The following is a 20,093-nucleotide window of genomic DNA, read 5'->3' on the forward strand; positions in this document are numbered from 1 at the left end:
CAGTGTACCTCCATTCACCAGTGTTACATTTGTGGGAGACTTCTGATAATATGAAAGCTGAAATTCTACACAGGCATTCATTCCCTGTTCCAATTATTATCATCAAGTGTTGGGAGAATCAGAGTCATGGCCCTTGGGACTTCTGTCTGCAGTCCTGCCCCTGCCACCCAACACTACTATATCATAGACCAGAGTGTGGAAATAACTCAGTAATACAACATGTTTAATTTTAATATTTGTCTCCTAGTTTGACTTAATTCTGAGGAGTTCCAGAGTGACAGCGAACATAGCCCTGTATTTTCACAAGTATGTTTAGAACATTGCAATTCATTAGAGTCAGGGGTTCATTCTTTGGCAGATTCAGGAAGACATGAAGGCAGAAAGAGGCTGTGTTACTAGGCAGGCTAAGTTGCTTACTGTATCGAGGAAGCATTACAAACCGCCGCTTTGCGGCGGTCTCCCGGCGCTGTTGTTTGCTCCGTAAGGGAGCCGCCGCAGCCAAACCGCATGGCTCCCTTACGGAGCAAAAAAGAAGCTCCAAAATGGAGCTTCTTCTGGCGTTGTGCTCATGACGCCATGAGGCGCCAATGGCGTACTCGCGACGTCATTAGTGCCGCGTGACGTGCAGATGCACAGCGTCTGTTACGTCAAGATGGCGGCGGCCGTGTGGAATGGCTGCTGCCATTTGTTATGGACAGAGTCCGTAATAGGAAGAGGGGTGTCTGGAAGAGACGCCACAGTTGCCTTTGAGATTAGGGATAACTCCATCAATATTTGGACACTCATGAGAAGAACACCTTGGCAGGGGGTTGGACTGGATGGCCCTAGTGGTCTCTTCCAACTCTATGATTCTATGATTCTATGATTCTATTACCTGTGAAGCAGTTGAAAGTCTAGGATTGGGGACCAATTGTAGGAGAATGGTATTAAAAAGTTAGTCCTGGAACAGAATAGAATTATTTGTTTCCTCAATCCACAAGCAATCATAGCTCTTCAGGCCTGAAAGATTGGTACCCACACACCCCAGTGGCCTCTATGCCATTCTGGGTGGAGTACATCTGTATGTCATTCTGGAATGGAGTGCACTGAAATTCTCATCCATTCTCTTCCATTGATTTTATTTGATTTCATGTTTGTTTTTTGAGTGAGCTGCAGTAAACTTGTTTAAAATCCTTTAGTAGGCTTGTTTTTTTTTTCCTGTTTACATTTTATTGATCTTATAACATCATCCCTGATCCCCTTACTGACAGTGGTACACAAAATTCCTTTTCAATTAGGTTAAATATCCATAATATCAAAGTAAAATGTCTAAAGTGTTTGCTTATACAGTTAACTAAAAAAAAATTGAATGATACTTGAAAAATACTTGAAAGGCCAACATTATCTTGCCCCACCAATATATTCCATAAAACAATTCCAAATCACAGTTACATTTTTCTGCCTTTTAACATCTTTCCAGTATTGAGTAATGTGGTCTGACAGCTACTAATAAATAGCCAATTAAGAGTTTGTGAGATGCTTATTGCTGCTCACACAAGGCACCACTCTTGCATAATTTAATAAAAAAAATTCCTCAACACTGTTGCCCATTTCTTCTTCTCCTTGGTTTCATCTCTCCAACCCTCTCTCCACACGCCATTCTGTTCTCCAATCCTTTTCTTCAGTGGGCTGCACTCTTTGATGGGCTTGTTAGGTTGGAACTGAAACGTTAATTTAACTAAATCTATGCGGTCTCTATGTATACTCAGAAGCAAATACCACTGAATACCTTTATAATCCTTCAATGTGTTATTAATGATGATACCATCCTAGGCACCAGGATAATTAAACTGAAAGTTTATCTTAAACTCCTTCCCCCAGTCCTCCCATTACACTTTTCAACCACCCATTCTTCAGTAAATGACACATTTTGTTGGGTTTGGTAACATTGGAACATGCAGTCAAAAGACATAATTAATGCAATAATCATGCCTTCCCATACTGTGTTTTTCTTTAAATAAATCAACTCAAAAAATAAGTCAATTTATCTTTGAAGATCATGCTTCTTGATAGGGAGTGGTTAAGTTGAGAGTGTGCAGTGATTCAACTGTGCAGAGAAATGCTCACTTTATTCTCAGAAACACTCAACACATTTCTTATTACAGCAATCCTCCTGTATCTATGAATCCTTGGATTCAAACATGTACAACTTGAAATTGTTAAGAAAAATATATATAAATTCCAAAACTCAAGCCTTGATTTTTCCATTTTATAGAAGCAACACAATTTATTAGGCCAGTATATTTAATGGAACTTGAGCATCCATAGATGTTGGTATCCATGGAGAGTCGTGGAGCCAAACCCCAGCAGATACCAAGGGTCCACTGTATCAATTATCCGCCTTTGATTCACTGGTTGATCTTTATTGTTTGTCTTTATGAAGTCCACTTTATTGTCAGCTACTTATTGTTTCATCTGCAGTGCACCAGTGTCCTTTACCTTAAATGAACATACTGTTCCTTATTGATTTTTAACAAAGTAAGTGAGGAGTGTACAAATAGAGAGGGTGGGAGGGAGAAGAGAGAGGCAGATCAGTGACAGACTTTAATTTTAACATTCATGTATAAACTCATCCAATCCAAATGGGTAAGACTCCAAGGATGATTGGATTGGATAAACCTACTAACATACTGGTTGCAAATAGGGATATAACTCCACACTCAGTTTCCTCTTAAAGGTAGCAATGAGAAATTTCTTTTCACTGTAAGAATGTATTTGAAAACTGCACTGTTTTCGAAGGCTATTCACAATTTGGGACATTCTGTGCACAATGTGTACTTTGCTATTTTGCACTGAAAACTGCAGAAAACAGAGAACCGAAAACAGCATTTTACGTGTGAAAAATAATACTTCAATGCAGAAATGTTAATTCTTGCACAGAAAATGCTGTTTTCTATGTAATTCAATCATATGTGAATTTTATCCAGAATAAATCCCCAAATATAGCATTTTCTGCACAGGAAACAGTATTTTATGAGCAGGAACTAATATTTCTGCACTGAAATATTATTTCAGTGTTTCCTGTGCAGAAAATGTGTTTTCTGTGCAAAACTACAGCATGTGAATTTTGCACATAATAAGTCCCAGACTGTGAAGATCCTTGCCACTCTTGGATTCTTCTCATCAGGGTTTCCCAGCTATTTAAAAACATGTTTTTCAACTATCTTTGATTTTTTTAAAAATTAAAATACTACATTTTATATAACAACAACAACAACAACAACGTCTTTTATATACCGCTTTTCCAAAATGATCAAAGCGGTTTACAACATCAAATATCAAATAGCCATTACAAAACAGAATAAAATAGACAGAATAACATAGACATATTTAAAAACATCATATAAAAAGTCCTGAGTATCTTATCCAGATTTACATTTAGTTTCCACATTTCCATATATGGTCAAATTGGAGTCAATAAGCCACATTCACACAGAACTAACTATTACATATATTTGACTGCTTACATGACAATTAAAATAAACACAATAACTGCACTGGGAAATAGCAAATAGAGATTTACAAATGGCAAAGAGTACATGAAAAATGCAAACATGTACCAAATTGAGTGCAACTGCTTTAGGGTAGGGAAATGCTCAAATGAACAAACATCCAAGGCTTGGAGTTAAGCAGTATGAATCTTTAGGTGTTGCTATGAGGAAGGAAAGATGGGAGAAAAGAAAGGATGAAAAGTAACACACACACACACACACAGAGAGAGAGAGAGAGAGAGAGAGAGGTAGGTCAGTTTGGGGGAGCTGCAATGTATCGGGAAAGTGGGAAAGTGCTCCTTGAAAACAGATTTTAGAGATAATAAAATTTACCTGTCTTTGTACCTGTTGACCTTCCTGGGGAGAGGCTAGGGAGCATTGGCACTTCTTGATGGAACTGTGCTAAGCAAAGGAAGACAATTTAACCAAGGCCCTCTATGATTACTAGTTCATGATTTTTAGGAAAACAGTGAGATAAGATTCTCTGGCCAAAATCTTGGATGGGTGGGGGTCTAAAAGAATGATTTTAGCTTAAAGGGAGAAAGACCTAGGCTAGGCGGTGATTTCAGCAACCAGCTTCCCACAGCCACCAGAACAAAGTACCTATTGAATCTGGAGTCCCTATTAAAGAATTTTAGTCTTGCATTGTCTCAGGGTATTCTCAGCCTTTTGCTGACTAAAATTTACCTGAGAGAGATCATTGTGTTTTGAGCAACAAAGACAAAGAAATATGTAGCTAAGCACCCCAAAGGTAACATTTCCTATCAATGTTATTTCATCTCCATGAAACATTATCAACTGCAGGATGTCATACTGGAAGGGACGGAAGCTTGTTGGGGGATTCAGTTGTGTTCCAATAGTTTAATCGATATTCTTGACACATGGTGGTGGTAGGTAATGGGGACACATTCTTTCATAAATCAGTGCTGACTGCAAGACTTGGCCAGAAAGGCTTTTCCAGTTAAATTTTCTCTGTCCTTAGCCAAGCAAAGAGGCTCCATTTTAGGCATATACAATGTCTTGGCGACAGGGTGTGTGCGTATAAATATGGCCATTTCTGGTTACATCAGTGAACCAGCTCATGAGAAACTGATAATTCACATCATAACATGCAAAAAATTGTGATCTGAATTTGGGGATATAAATAACTGGCTTATCTGGAAAAAGGATTTACAGTACTTCTCCCTTGTGAGTGGGGGGGGGGGGGGTATTTTTTACATCATTCTAGTATGTGTGCACATGTGTCTTCAAATCACCTATTGACTTGTGGTAACTCCATGAATTTCATAGGATTTTCTCAAGCAAAAAATACTCAGATTTGGTTTTCCCAGTTTCTTCCTCTGAAATACAGGGCCTGAACAGACAGGCCAAAATAAAGCTTTGGAGGTATGCTGTTTAAATGATGCGTCCATCCTAAGAGGTTGGAAGCCACATCAAAGTGATGCTCTAGTCCTAAAGACAACAGCGTGGCTTTGGTGCACCTTCTGGCCTCTTAAGATGCATGTGTCATTTAAACAGCATACCTCCAAAGTGACCCAAAGCAGCTTTATTTTGGCCTGTCTGTTTGGGCGTATGGTCTAGAGCATCTGGTATTCATCGGTGGTCTCCCATCTATGTACTAAACAAGGCCAGCCCTGCTTAGGCTCCAAAATCTAGAGCCTTTAGGGTATTTGTGGTTGTTCTGGTACCTCTGGCCAAAACTAGATCAAGCCACTTAAGAAGCTTGTTTCAAGAATTATGCATGTTGCAAAATATGCCTAGGTAAAGGGGGTTAGGCCCTTTGTCTACACAGGGGATCCATTCTTGACCCCTCCCCCCACTTATGGCAAAAACCATGGGACCTCAACTCCCATTCGTTTCAATAGCTACGTGCTTCTGCAGAAGCTATTGTAACATCTGGGGCTTGCCGTCTGCGCAAGCTCAAAGCTACGGATGGCAAGTCTGCAGGTGGGGCAAGCACATTGTACTCTGCTAGGGATAAACAGATAAAGCAGCTGCTCTCTCAAATTATCAAATGTTTACTTTTATCTGCCCTATCATTTGTCCAGAATTCTTTCTTTTTATTTGTCAATGATTTGCAGTCATATAGACTTCATTACAATCAAGCAGTATACCAACATATGTAAATCAAGAAAAAATTACTAAGAACCCTTGGTTTTCTGAGTTTGTTTTTGCTTTCTTTTCAATTTTTTTTAAATGTTAAAGTATATATATAATTCTCTCTTTTAGCTTCTACTTCAATGGCCCATTTATGGCACATTATTGACTTTTACATTTATGGCTCCCATGGTTTCTACTTTATTGTTTTTGATTACCCTTCCTTTGGTCTTGGCATGGGTGTCCTGGTGTGTGCTGCATATTCCTGCCCTGTAATTTCAGGATGATCTTCAAGCACTAATGTGAATCCACATTAACAGGAAACAAGGAGAGACAATGTGATGTAGTGGTTTGAGCATTGTACTATGACTCTGGATGCTAGGGTTTGAATTTTCACTTCACCATGGAAACCCACTGGATGACCTTGCCAAGAAAACTCTGTAATAGGTTTTTCCTTAGGTTTGCCATGAGTCAGAAACAACTTGAAGGCACACTACCACCACCACCACCACCACAACAACAGGAAACAAATGTATGAATTCAGGACGGTACATTATATATGCATGCTAACATAAATATATAAATACTGTATATTGTACACAACTCAATGCGTATCACACATTTATATTGGAGGGATGTGTCCACTTTTTTTTAAGTTTTGCAGTTTCCACATCCTGACTTTGACCATGAAAACTCAGGTTTGTAGTTTGAGGGTACTTCTGCATTCAGCACTGAGCCTGAAAGCCCATGCTCCTGGCGGTGATCAGGAGTGCCTTTGCACAACTAAAACGTGTGTGCCAACTGTGCCTCTTCCTGTAGAAGTCAGACCTGGCCACGGTGGCACATGCCTTGGTTACATCCCATTTGGATTACTGTAATGAACTCTACATGAGGCTGCCTTTGAAAACTGCTCAAAAACTTCAACTGGTCAGAAGAACTGCAGCCAGGCTGTTAACTGGAGCTGGTTACAGGAAGCATACTGTAATGCACTCTACGTTGTTGCAACAGCTCCATAGGTTGCCTGTCCATTTTTGGGCACAATTCAAAGTTCTGATTTTGACCTATAAAGCCTTACATGGCTTGGGTCCAGGCTATTTGATGGACCATATCTCTTTGAATGAGTCCCTCTCAGGTGTGTTTCGTGGGAACAAGAGAAAGGGTCTTTTCAGTGGCTGCTCTCAAGCTCTCGGACTCCCTCCCTAGGGAGGCCAGGCTGGCTCCATCCCTGCTGTCCTTCTGGCGGCAGGTAATGATGGTTCTATGCCACCAGGCTTTCACATGACAGAGATGCTGTTTTGATTTTGTTTTTAAAAGTTTTAAACTTTACATTTTAATAATGTAATGTTTTTAATCATTTGAATTTTTTAATTTTTTAAAACTTGAATATTGCACTTGGACTGTTTTAGATTTGTAAGCCGCCTTGAGTCTCTGTATTAGGAGGAAAGCAGGATATAGATAAATATAATAATAATAATAATAATAATAATAATAATAATAATAATAATTTAATAATTGTGGTTAAAAATCAATTTATCCAATTCTTTAAAAGCCAGTGCTATACCCTCTGGCACTGTTTTTCATAAATGTACATGCAATATAGTCCTTTGCAAATATGAACTTACTGTCAACAGATCAGAACCTGGAAAAGACTAGGCTGGGTGAAGGATTTGGCCAGTTTTTGTCAAAAATTAAGTTGTTGTTGAAAATCAATAACTTCATTAAATGACCCAGAGTCCTAATAAGAGAGAAAGGAGGGGATACCTACATGCTCTTCCTTTAAAAAATGCTTAAAATTACTCTTTAAATAGTACCTAACCCCGGTGTAATAGGCTAGATTTTCTAAGCAATCAACTGCAAAATGTTGGAGAAGCTGTAATTGTAAAGGAACATATGTCTTTATCTGGTTACATTGTGATAAAGTTAGACAGTTCTGGTCAAATGTACTATTTATTATTTCTTAAGTTACTCTTCAAGAGATAGTTCCCTCCCGGGGTCTTTTATTACCCTCTGTATTTCTGGGAGAGAACAGAATCTTGAAATATAAATGATTTATTTGTTTTCTCCTGGCAATTGAAAGAATTGAAATAGCCAAGAACGGGACGATGGGCAGCTTAACAATGGACAACTGGTGGCATAGGCTTTGGGACAATTTACTAATGGAAAAGTTGTCGGACAGGATGGCTAACTTCTATTGTGCTTCTTGGAGGAGGAGAGATAGTGTCCTTTTTTGCAGTATATTAACAATCACTCATGTCAGCCAAAACCACTGGATCATCATTTGAATTTCTGGAAGGGGACTTCTACAGAAGTCTAATGATGATGATGATGATGACTTATGCTTATATGGTTGTTTGTTGGAGACCCTCATGTATCTCTCCTTAGTGGTATTTTGCCTGTGTCTCACCTCTGTCTGTTCTATTGCAATTTCTTGCAGATTATAATAAAGAATTTATAAGGAAAAAAATCATTCTGTTTCTCTATAGTCCCCTTGCCACACCCTAAACTAAACAGCCTCTAACGTTTTATTCTCTCATAATTGGTTATTCTTCATATGCTTTGATGTCTGTCTATTGTCATGGCAGTTCAAAAAGTGATATTCTGTGAATGTTGGATGACAGGGTGTTAATTTGCTTGCCAGCATTCATCCTACAGTTACATTTCTAATTAATGAGTATAAGAAAGGAGAGTGAAATGAAATAAGACATTTTCTTAAAGTTTGGAAGAAAGGGTTGGGTGTTAATTGCCTCCTAGCTGTTGGAAGTTGTAATTAAATGCAGACTGTTGACTGGGGTTTTACATTCATTATGTAGAATACATCTTCAAAAACATCAATTATTTTGTGTTTTTGTGTTAAAAGTGAACTCCCTCAAATTCTGTGTTAATACAGGAATTAAAATTAGATTGCACTGAATTATTTTTCATTTCAATTTAGCTGGAAGGGAGAAAAGAAACAGAGCAGTGCTTTGTTTGGGTGTATATGTCCTGAAACTTCATATTTCAAAATATTCTCTCTCACACACAGCCCCATCATTCACCTCTATCTATTGCTGTTCATGCGCTTTCCATCACATTATTTCCAAGTTATGGCTTCTTCTCATGTCTTAGAGTAGCCTTCTCAAACTGGTGTAGGACATAGTGTATTCTACATGTGTTGGATTGCATCTGCAAAGCCACACAGACTACATGGCTACATCTGGGGGAACTCCATTGGTAAATTCTGCATCCCAGACAATCTGTGATTTCTGAAAGCAAACATGTATTTTGTGCATTTTGATGGCTCCAATAAAGGTATCTCTGTTTTATGGATAATGAATATTATGCTACAGGTTGAGTCTCCCTTGTTTGGAATTCTTAATTTTGAAATATTCCAAAAACCAAGACTTATTTCATGGGTGGCTGAGACAGTGATACCTTTGCTTTCTGATGTTTCAGTGTACAGAAACTTTCTGTCATGCACAAAAATATTTTAAAAATATTGTATAAAATTACTTTCAGGCTATGTGTATAAAGTATATATGAAACATAAATGAATTTTGTGTTCAGACTTGGTTCTTGTCTCCACTATGCTATATTTTACGATATATGTATACACAAATACAGGTATTCCAAAATCCCAAACACTTCTGGTCCCAAGCATTTTGGATAAGGCAAAAGCAACCTGTATCACAGTGCTACACAGTCAATCAGATCTGGCTATGTGCATGATGTCAAATACTATGGGCAAGAGGGCAAATACTGATTTCAAAGTGAGGCCAGTGCTTCTTGGAGTGCTCCTACTGTTAATTCCAGCCATTCGGGGATCACATAATGGACAGGTGAATGTTAGTGAAGGCAACCAAAGCCTATTAAATAAAATACATTCCAAATTTTTAAAAAAGATACCCAACCTTTGCAGTACAGGATATATCCCAAGCTGTATTTTAATATTGACAAAAATCTGTAGAATTTGTAGAATTAACTTTGTCACCTGACTTTAAGAACCCTTGTTTTATGCTTGCTTGCTTTTCCCCTCCATAAGTATCTGATTACTTATAAAGTGTTGGGAATGAGAGCTGTCATGAAAGGCTGAAGAACAGGGGAAATGGGCACCTTTCATGTGGTCCTAAGTGCTCATTGTCTGCTGGGAAACCCCTGACCCTGGGAGATTTCTCATTTGCATCTGTTGAGTCTTCCTCTTGCTATTTTTCAGGATTGGTAGCCAAACCTTGTTTACTTTAAGGGTTTCCTCTTTCCTGTTGAAATTGTCCAGGTGTTTGTGGATTTCAATGGCTTCTCTGTGCATCCCGACATGGTAGTTGCTGGCATGGTCCAGAATTTCAGTGTTTTCAAACAGTATTTTATACCCCTGGCAATGAACACTAATCAACCAGACACTAATCCTCTTTTGCAGACCCTCCCACCCTGAGGCCTGCCATTAGCAACAGAACAATACACATGCAAATCACTCAGGGTCACACAGTATATATATATATATATATATATATATATATATATATATATATACACACACACACACACACACACACACACAACTCCTTTCTAGGCAAGCATTCTCTGAAGATGTCAGCCACAGATGCTGGTGAAACGTGAGGAATAAACTCTTCTAGAGCATGGCCACATAGCCCAAAAAACCCACAAAAAACTACTTACACTTAGTTTCATGTTTTATGTTGTTGAAGTGAAAATTTGGTATGATGTGATATTTTTAAAGAAAAATGTAAAATAGTAAATTTTTTAGAAACCTGAATTCAAAGTTAAGATTTCTAAACATGTATTTCTGTTACCCATGCTTCAAGATTGAAATCAGGAGCCCAGGATATGTAACAGGAATTGCAGAATCAACTCTGATGAAAGCAAACCTCCTTCCCTCTGGACATTATCACACTGGAGCAATGTCTCTTAATTTTGAAAGAAAAGAAAGTAGAGCCAATTTGGAAATGAACACAAGTATGTGGATGGTTATCACACCACAGAAGAACCTGGCTCCCATTCCAAAGCCAAAGTAGTGTGAATGCAAAAGAAATTATCATATGAGTATGTACCCTTCATGGTCTAGAATTCAACCGCATCCCTGCACATGTGCAGTGAGGGCAGAATCAGATTGACTTTGATTACATATGATAACCTCTTGCACAATAACGTGAATCTGCATGATTGCATCCGGGATCACACTGCACTGAACTTACAATTTCCCCCGTGTGATAACGTCCTCCATCTCTCCCATCTCTTCCACTCACAGACTTGCTAGCTTTCTGCTGGCACCACATCTCTCACCTCCCCTTATAAATAATCTTCAAACCTTTGTGCGGAGAGGCTGATACATGGTAGGCTGGAGGAAAAATTAGGCTTAAATCCTTGTATTGCTTCTCACAAACTTCCCTTGAAAGGTCCAAATCAGGGTGGAGGGGTTAGAGGAGGGAAGCAAACAAAATAAAACAAGTCTCTCTCCTTCAGCCCCCAATGGAAGGAAGGGGAGACAAATCCCTATCTGTTTATTGCCAGAGCCCTCCCTCCATTCGCTCTCACTCTCTCAGTTTGCATTTTGGGGAAGAAAAAAAAAGTGGTCAAAAAGATGTAGGGTAGGGATTCAGCAGCTACTCTTGAGGGACTGGAGTTTGCCTTCAGAAAGGGCTTGAGAGACCTCTATGGTCTCCTTATCCCTCGGTCTGGTTTGCAACTATTTTTTTGTTTTGCTTTGCATCCTTGTCCTCCACCGAAGCCTCCCCACAACTTGCATCCAACAGAGGATTGATCCTTGGGGTATTTGCCATCCCTCTCTGTCACTCATCTGCCCTTTCTACTGCAAAGATCTTTCCCTGCATGCCTGCTTGTCCTAGCCATGCAAGGGCTCTTCTTCTTCAGGTAACCCAGGTTTTCCTACAAGCACACCTATTATATCACCTTTCTTCCAGATTCAGCTCCCTCCCCTTCCCCCTTGCCTTCCAGTGAGGGCGGGGGTAGAGCAGAGAGAGAGAGATACTGTCCTTGCTCACTGAAGTCACTGTATAGAAGGAGAGTGCTTTTATCACCCACTGAGCTATACCTCCCCACATTCCTTGAATATTTGAAAGACAGTGAAGTCACACACACCCTTAGAGTGTCACCTGGTGCACTCTGCACCCCTTGCTACCCCTAAAAATGCTACTGGTTTTCAGTACACACTTTATATTCTAAATGTGACCAAATTAAGCTAACAAGACCACTTGACTACAAAGTACGTATGGGGGAGGGGGGGAATCTGTCCACTTAACCTAATCTCTATCAAGGAAAAAAAAAAAACCCTCTACTTAGCCCAGAAGCAAACAGCAATACCTATATTTTTCAAACAAGAAAATTTGGGCATATCACTATTTTCCTTTACTCTAATGCAAAAACAAATATGCCACATGGTTTGTGATATACCGAGAGAAATTTATTCAAGAATTGCAACCAGATGATGCTTTTAATAAGTGTGGGGAGTGACTGACTGAATGAATAAAAAAATTGCTGGGTGGACTGTTTGCATGCAGAAAGGATTTTCAATCAAAAGCAGAGGGTGATACATAATGGGCAACTTGGTAGAGTTAAGAGAATCATAAAAGGTTTTTCACTTCATCTGAAAGAACTCTTTGGAAAGAGGGGAAGAAAAGGAAGGAGATTGCTCTAAAGGGGAGGGAGACTACTTAAACGCAGATATAATTTGGTAGAGTTCAGTTTCTCATAGGTGACTGAAGCTGAATAATTCCCCATAAATAATGTCTGTTTTTTGCTTTTAGACTGATGAATCTATGGCAGAAATAAATAGCTCTTCAATGGCGTAGTGAACTTTATCACCTAATTTACTGGGATGACCAAGAGCAAGTGTCTGATGATAATAAAATCTGAGTATGAAATTGTGCCAATTATGGCTTTAAGAAGGCCCATATGTCTTATGGATTGCATGACATTATATTTATTCAAAGTATCTAAAGAAAAAAATGGAAAAGTAAAATTATTAAATATGATGGTAAGACTGCATCCTTAACAATGTCACATTTCTCCTTTGAATAAATGTGCATGAACATGAGTAATGAATATTCTTGCGCATAATGCCTTGTTTTCTCGAAAGGTTTAAATCAGTCCATGAGAAATAGAATGAAAGGAGATTAAAAACAAAAAAATACCATACATTTCAGACTAACAAACTGTAATAGTTTTGCGCCTCTTCCCAAAAATTGCCAATCACTTGCCATCTGGAAAAGAAGTGATTTAAGTGAGATAGAATTGGTTGTGTCAAGCTAATCATGCACCTTGGAAGGAAAAGGTTTGATATCTCATGCCTAAATAACTTCACGGTGAGAGGAATTAAAAAAAAAAAAGAACCAAATAAAACATAGTTCTTCTCATTATGTGCAAAGGCCTTACCTGGAGGGGCCCACGGCTGGATTAGTTGAGGAAACATAGTGCCTGCCTGGAGAATAGCTAATGGAGTGGTACAGAGTAAGGGCATTACCGTAAAATATGAAAAAGGGGAGAGGTGCCTACCCTGCTTAGTTCATAAACCACACATAGCAACATGAAACATGTGTAACCCACTGTTTTCTGAAATGGTGCCAAGGCTGATTCCAGGTTTGAGGGACCCCTAGCCAAACAGCTTCCTTCTTATTCATGGGTCTTGATAGACTTAATTGCTGGTGCATCTGGTAAGAGCAGCGCTGGATCTTGATGCCATTTAACTATTTCATAAAGCCCTGGCTTGAAGCTGTTTGATGCCAGGAGAAAACATGTTAGCTTGACCCAGTAGCCCAATGCTGTCTAGAGCAATGGTTTGGAACATAAATTAAAAATGGAGGTGTCCCTAAGCTAGGTATGACAACCTGAACCTACTAGAACATGACAAGTAGCTCTGCATGATGCATCAAACTGCCTGCACACAGAGAGCCAAACGGGAGATGGGATTACAGGCAATTCTTCCATATGTGGTCTTTTCACCCAATCACATGTGCCTGAGATAGCAGCTTTTGTCAAAAGAAGAAGAAGAAGAAGAAGAAGAAGAAAGAGGGGGTAAATTTGAATAAAATTCATATTTATTTTGCAATAAATAGAGAAAAGACTGTCTGTTTAGAAGTTCCTAATGAACGACTATGAGTATTTGACACCACATGTAAATTCAAATAAAAAGGGGTAATTGCTTATGTGTGTATATTTTTAAAAAATACATTTTAAAATAAGCTTGTTTGTTGTTGTTGTTGTTTTAAAAGAAAATTAGTGGTATTGTTATCCTAGAATGTAACTATGCTCCCAGATAGGAAGATAAACTGCAACCATGGTTGTTTCACCTAGTCTAGCTGGACTTCATAGCTCAAAATGTGTTTTGGTGCACTGTATAATGTGAGTGCTTCAGCTTTTCCATGAACATTTTTATTTTTTAAAAAAATATTTTTATTCTCGTTTTTATATACATAAAAGAAAAGCATACCGCAAACACAGAAAAGGAAATACCTCATCCTATTCTGTACATGAATCATAGTGCTTTATAATACATCTAGTCCTTTAAGTTTTTCTCCATGTTGTAATTTCAAATACTTCCTTAACCCATATTTCTCAATTGTGGCTAATTCAAATTACTTGTCGGATTTTCCTTTAATTTCTTCATTCTTTTTCCCTTTATCCATCTGGAATCTACAACCTTTATTAATCATTAAATGTTTACAATACATCTGTAATACCGTTATTTCAAAGCTATCAATGTACCATTTTTATAATGCACAGAGAACAACCTGGCCACTGCAAAATTCCACACTTAACGATTTGTGCATATTTTCTGAAATGTTACATAATAATGACTATGTCAGAATACTGACACAGAATGATTATTGAGCCTTATTTTCCAGATCTGCTGCTGATCTTTACCTAGTTGTAGTACAGCCAAAGGAACTATCATTTGCAGTGTCATGATGCCAGCATTTACACCATGGTTTCAGTTATGGCAAGGATATGAAATCTTTTCTACTTGGGACCCTGAATCCTAATTGGAGGAGCATCACAGGAACTGTATTCTAACACCCAGTGGGACTTGAGGATAGAGAAGGCAAGTCCAAAGCAAGGTGCCTGGATACAAATATAGCTTTTACCAATCTGGATCTTTTTCCTATCAAGTACATAAAACACCACATAATTATACGTGTGTCTACTCTGAAGCAAGTGCAACATAGTCAGTGTGGTATAGTGGTTTGAGTGCTAGTCTAGGACTGTGTGAGACCAGTTTTCAAATCCCTGCTCAGCCATAGAAATCCATCAGGTAACCTTTGGAAAGTCTCTCTATTGGCCTCAGGAGAAGGCAATGGCAAACCTCCTTTAAATTAAGTTTACCATGAAAACCCTAAGATGGGAACTGAGTGGGTCACTTTCCCAGTTCCCAGACACTTTGGAAAATACTTTGGGAAATATATGTCTTAGAGAAATACATTTTTTCTATGCAGAAACACATGTTCTGTGTAGAAAACATGCTTTCGGTAAGGAAATGAACAGGGGTTTTTTCTCTTCTGTGCAGAAGCACCATACTGTGCAGAAAACACATTTCCATGCAGAAAAATGCTAGTTCATTTGTACACCAATGAATACTCACCCAAAGTTCAAACAATCTCACAGTAGTCTTGTCGTTGCCTGTATTTTTACCAGTAGAGTTTCCCAAGCATCAGGAAGCCCTTTTCTTGGCCAAGTAATGAATATTTTTTTCCATCCCTGCTCAGATCCATGCAATGACTTTCCTGCCTGCAAAGCTCCCTACAGTTCTCGGGAGAATTTAAAATCAGCCATGCAGCTTCGTTGTTGTTGTTAACTGCCTTTGAGTTGACCTCAACTCCTGGAGAACTCATGAATGAGACCTCTCCAAGACTCACAGTCCTCTACTGCCACTGCCCTGACCTTAGAGGGAGAGAAGGGGCAGGCAAGGTTCCACTAAGCCCAGAGACCAAAGAAGGGCCCTCCTGTCATTCATTCTCCGTGGCCTTTCATTGCATGTCTCTTACTAAGCCTGAGGGCAGGAACTGTATAATTAACAATTTATAAGCCAATCTGGCAGAAGAGCAGAGTGTAAAAACTCTGAATGAATGGATGGAAGAATTTTTCAGTTCCTGCAGCGTCAGGCCCGTGGTTTCTCTGATTGAGTGTATCCATCTGGCATGTGGTCTCCTTCTCTTTCTACTGTCATCTACATTTCCTAGCATTATTGTCTTTTCCAATGAGCCATGTCTTCTCATGATGTGGCAAAGTATGAAAACCTCAATTTACTCATCCTGGCTTCCAGGGAAAGCTTGAGCTTGATCTGTTTAGGGATCGATTTGTTTGGCTTCTTGGCTGACCGCTGTATCCTCAGCAGTTTTCTCCAGCACCACATCTCAAATGAATTTATTTTCTTTCTGTCGGCTGTCTTCATTGTCCAGCTCTCATGTCCATAAATGGTGATGGGGAATACAATGGCTTGGACAATCCACACTTTAGTGTACAGAGTTATGCAGGCTACACTGGTGAAATTCCCTCTCCACACAACTATTAAAAGTTGTCTTTTACACTTGGCCTGTTCTCATCACTAATCAGAGGCAGCAGAAGAAAATTGTGAGCAATGAAGAGAAACCATTATTATCCACTCCTACTATTGAGAACTTAAAGATTTTACTTCCCTAAAGTGCATTATTAATTTATCCTGCACTGACATCTGGTGGCTGTATTCATTGACAACTGAAATTTTCCAGTTGAGCAGAAAAACATCTCTTAGTGTACATTGTATGACTTTAGTTACATAAGTTATTGCAATGCTGGCATTATTGTACAATATATTTAATTAGTTATGTAGGCTATTGACACAGTGGTATTATTAGATTTTTTAAATTATATAACCACTCTGAGGGAGCACAAAATACAGTTACGTATCTTTGATTTCATGTTTATTTCTTTACACAACCGACTTGTTCTTTGACAGATAGTAAATATTAATTACAGTCAACTAACAGTTTTTAAATCTCAAGTGCACACTAAAGGGGAAAAGGAATATTGTCTCTGAGAAATGCACGTATTAAAATCTCTATTGGATAAATTCATAAGGACCAGAGTGGTGTAATGGTTTGAGTGTTGCACTCCAACTCTGTAGACCAGGCTTCGAGTCCAAGCTCTGCCATGAAACCCACGAGGGGACCTTGGGCAAGTCACATGCTCTCAGCCTCAGGGGATGGCAAATGCAAACCCCTTTTGAAAAAAACTTTGCCAAGAAAACTCCATGATAGGATCATGGCCTTAGGGTCATCATAAGTCTGAAATGACTTGAAGGCACATAACAACAAAAATCTTAGATAGAGAACCAGTCTGATGTAGTTTTTTGGATGTTGGATTAGGATTCTGGAAGCCATGTTTGAATCCTCATTCATCAATGGAAACCCTGAGTGATCTTAACCAATCACACTCTCTCAGCCTCAGAGAAACCAAAGGCAGACTTCCTCTGAACAAATCTTGCCAAAAACAAACAAACAAACAAAAAAAAACCTGTGATAGGTTTGCCTTAGAGTTGTCATTAGTGGAAATGATTTGAAGGCACACAGCAACAACAACAATCTTAGATATCTTACATTAAATAATTATCATAGAGCCCGTACAGACAGTCCAAAATAAAGCTGCTTTGGGTCACTTGGGAGGTTTGCTGTATAAATGATGCATGCATCCTAAGAGGCCAGAAGGACTGGAGCACAGCTTTGGTGCAGTTTCTGGCCTCTTTAAGATGTGTGTGTCATTTAAGCAGCATACCTCCAAAGTGACCCAAAGCAGCTTTATTTTGGCCTGTCTGTATGGGCCCATAGAAACTTTTCCAGCAAAAGCTATGATTTGTGTCTGTAACAAAAGAGATGCAGTTTGCAGGTGGGAATAGGGAGGTTTTAAGGGGTGGTGAGAGGCTGACTGGTAAAATTGGTGCTAGTAGCATCTTTTCATCCTGTCTTGCTTTACTATTGCAAGTATCATGGAACTTCTGTTGTTAAGTGTCTAGATATCTCCCAACAACAGTGCAATAAATTTCTAGGTCACTGCCATATTCTTCCAAAACATTTTGAATTGAACAATGCCATCTTGTGACATAGCATCTTTCCAGAACTACTGAGAACAAGAAAAGATGGCAGAACACATTGACCAGTCATAATGTAGCTTATCATTGTTCCAGTTTGGAAGAACGTGGTGGCCCACCTAGTCAAAACTTTCAGAAGCTTCATTTTTCTATAAAGCAGGGGTGAAAGACTGTGAGGGGTGCAAGGTTCAATTTCTCCTCCATAAATGCTCCCCTATGGGGCACAGCACTGGCACACCAAAATATCTCTATTTTGCCTCACAGCCCCTCTCAAAGGGACAGCCAGAAATGGGACCACCCAACTTACCAGGCTGGTCCTGTTGCTGGGGGTGGTGGTGGTGGTGGTGCTGGTGGGCCCTCGCTGCACCGGGCGTGGGGAGGTGCGGGGGCCCGCCATGGCGGCGGGTTGGTGGATGTCAGATCCAGGCCTCATGCTTTCTGGCCAACCCTCATGTGAGGTTTCATCTGCAAAATAAAGTTGTGGCCTTTTATTACCAAATACGTGTCTGTCTTTTTGTACACCTCCAACCCCCCTTTCCCTGGCAAATGATGTCACATCACTTTCTGTTGCCATTTTGAGAAGAACTCTGATAAAAAAAAAGTGGTATTCCAGGTGCAATTCTGGAGTAGTGTGGGTGTTTCTGCACATTTTTATTCACTGAGGGGAATTCTGTGGGTTTGGGAAGAAAATGCCTGAAAATTGCATTTCTTTTTTAAAGGTCACTATGTGTTGAAACACCTGGGGGGCATTGGGGTGGAATTAAGAGACTGCATATATAAAGCAATAATAAAGCTTACATCTTGTATGTATTTATGTAACATAAAATGTGTTGTGTAATATGTATCTACTTTTATCACTATATGTTTCTTTCTAGAAGCAAAGGGCATGGAGAAATGACTAAATTTTGACTAAGGTCCAAAACACACTGCAGAAATAATCCAGTTTGAGACCATTTTAATTGCCCTGGCTCAGTACTAGGGAATCATGGAACTGTAGTTTATTGTGGCACCAGAACTCTGACAGAGAAAGCTAAATGTCTTACAAAATTACAGTTCCCAGGATTCCCTAGCACTGAGCCAGCACAATTAGCATAATTTCAAACTAGATTATTTCTGTAGTGTGTTTTGGATGTTAGTCAAAACTGGTTAGAAGGAACAGCAAGACATCAAGACCAAAAGTACTGACTGATTTGCTGAAGGGTTTTTCTTCACTTCCCTTGCTGTAGGGAAGTAAGAGGAGCCCTGGTGGCGCAGTGGTTAAATGCCTGTACTGCAGCCATTCACTCAAAACCACAAGGTTGCGAGTTCAAGACCAGCAAAAGGGCCCAAGCTCGACTCAGGCTTGCATCCTTCCGAGGTCGCTAAAATGAGTACCCAGACTATTGGGGGCAAATTAGCTTACTTGCTAATTAGCTTACTTGCTGTTCACCGCTATGATCTTTGGAATAGCGGTATATAAATAAAACAAATTATTATTATTAATTATTAGTACTATGGGTGAAATTTCATTTGATTTATTTTTCTTCAAAAACTTTCAAAAGCATACAAATTTCTTCAAAAATCTAATGAAAAGAACTTGAGGTTGGTTTTTGTTGTTGTTTTTACAAAAAGTTAATTCGGGTAAAAGCAAAACTGGCAGCTTCACCCTTTCATGCAGAAAACTTTAAGGACTTTTGCTTTTTTTGGATTCTGCCATGTTTGTTGTCGCCTCTAATTTCTGACAGTCTCTACATCTTTAACAGCTGCATGACAGGCAAATACAAACTGACCCCCTTCATAATAATAATAATAATAATAATAATAATAATAATAATAATAATAATTTTTATTTATAGACCGCTATTCCGCAATGATCATAGCAGTGTACAGTAAAATTGCAAAACAATACAAAAATAGGCACAGCTATATCTGTTGAATCTGTGTGCAGTGCTAATGTGTAAGAATTTTGTGTGGTTCATTTTGAAAATGAACAAACAAAACCAGAAGGAATTACAAGTAATGTAATTAGGTGCAACAAGTTATTTTTGGCAGTGGTGGCCACCAAACACCACTCCTTGTTCGAAAAAATTAACAAGGAAATGGGATGTTCCTTTTGTTCCTTATTCTCAGAGAAAGAATGAGGGTTTCCTACTTTACTAATTATGGGTACCTCTCTCACCACAAGAAAAACTGAGCTCCTTTCTGTTTTTTTTAAAATAAAATTTCTTCAAATATACTTCAAATCAACTATACAATTACAAGACACATATACAGATTCTCTTCAAATTCTCTAAAGCTCTCATATCCCTCCCAGGAGTTATACTGGGGTGTTTTCAGAAGCATGAACTATGCCTTTCAGTCTCCTGTCAATAATAATAATAATAATAATAATAATAATAATAATAATAATAATAATAATA

The 20,093-nt window shown here is 38.8% G+C and overlaps 1 long non-coding RNA gene across 1 annotated transcript in view; it reads right to left on the reverse strand.

The window, feature by feature from the left end:
- LOC121924193 overlaps nucleotides 1–20,093 on the reverse strand; it is a 169,122-nt gene that overhangs the window by 144,581 nt on the left and 4,448 nt on the right. Inside the window, exon 2 of the long non-coding RNA XR_006102542.1 lies at nucleotides 18,002–18,159. This is a non-coding gene — a long non-coding RNA (uncharacterized LOC121924193). The remainder of the gene's footprint in view (nucleotides 1–18,001; nucleotides 18,160–20,093) is intronic.

The sequence above is a fragment of the Sceloporus undulatus genome, chromosome 2 (genome assembly GCF_019175285.1).
Source record: "Sceloporus undulatus isolate JIND9_A2432 ecotype Alabama chromosome 2, SceUnd_v1.1, whole genome shotgun sequence".
Lineage (NCBI taxonomy): Eukaryota > Metazoa > Chordata > Lepidosauria > Squamata > Phrynosomatidae > Sceloporus > Sceloporus undulatus.